We start from the raw sequence: 835 nt of genomic DNA, 5'->3' as shown, positions 1-835 counted from the left end.
ACGCGAAAGACCTACCGAAAAACCACCGGGCAGGCTTTGGGGATTCGGGTGCTGGGTTCTGCAGTTCCGTGTTTGGCAATTCCAGCTGTTTGATTAATCATCCTTCACCGAAGTGTTTATTTGTGTCATGTTTGTTTATTTGTGGGCTGTACCAGGAAGAGGTCATTTTAAGACTTCAGAGGGAGATGGAAAGCGTGAAAGAGGAGAAAGAGGAAGTTTGCAAGTCCAACGAGAGTCTGGTGGAACAACTTCAGGCCGGAGAAATCGAACTATACCAACTACAGACAGAGACTGAGACTATGAAGGGTGAAGTGGACATGCTCCATCCTGTTTTGCATTGCGATGTAAAATTGCTGTGAAAAGGAATTGCCAATTTGCATTAATGTGGTGCTGCAGTTGATAATTGTTGCTGTCCCTCCTGCAGTGCGCGACCAGCTGTACAGCCCTGTTTGCGCGGAACGAGAGGCTCCGGTAATGGCCGTAGCGGGCACCTCGACACTGGAGCATGAGTTTGAGCGGGGCCTGGAGGAGTGGGGACGTTTGCCGGTTGGGCAGCAGCAGCAGCAGCAGACAAATGCCAAGGTGATTATCTAACGTTTCATTGTTGGGTTAAAAAAAACAATTTCTGCTCTTTCACTGACATTCTTGACAAAAAGAAAATTGTTTAATAAATTATTTATAATCTATCATTTGGCTCACCATCCGTGGAGCCTTGTGTCTCTATCATGGTAATTTTGGATCAGGAAGTGTCTCAAGTCCAACTCAACGCTCAAACCACAATTCATTTCTTGTGATGAGGAGTAGGGTGTTTAATTTGAGCATAATTCTCATTAGG

General features: G+C 45.6%; 1 long non-coding RNA gene across 1 annotated transcript; it reads left to right on the top strand.

Annotated features, from left to right (window-relative positions):
• The first annotated feature begins 120 nt into the window (after positions 1-120).
• Positions 121-609, top strand: LOC147006865 (uncharacterized). The gene is made up of 2 exons (XR_015054554.1): positions 121-306; positions 425-609. It is a non-coding gene; the product is annotated as an uncharacterized LOC147006865 (long non-coding RNA).
• The last annotated feature ends 226 nt before the right edge of the window (positions 610-835 follow it).

This window comes from Eptatretus burgeri, unplaced genomic scaffold (assembly GCF_056783735.1).
Source record: "Eptatretus burgeri isolate ZD-2024b unplaced genomic scaffold, Ebu_testis_v1 Ebu_testis_scaffold_1474, whole genome shotgun sequence".
Lineage (NCBI taxonomy): Eukaryota > Metazoa > Chordata > Myxini > Myxiniformes > Myxinidae > Eptatretus > Eptatretus burgeri.
Note: the sequence above shows the minus strand (reverse complement) of the source record. Positions and strands in the feature narration are given on the sequence as shown.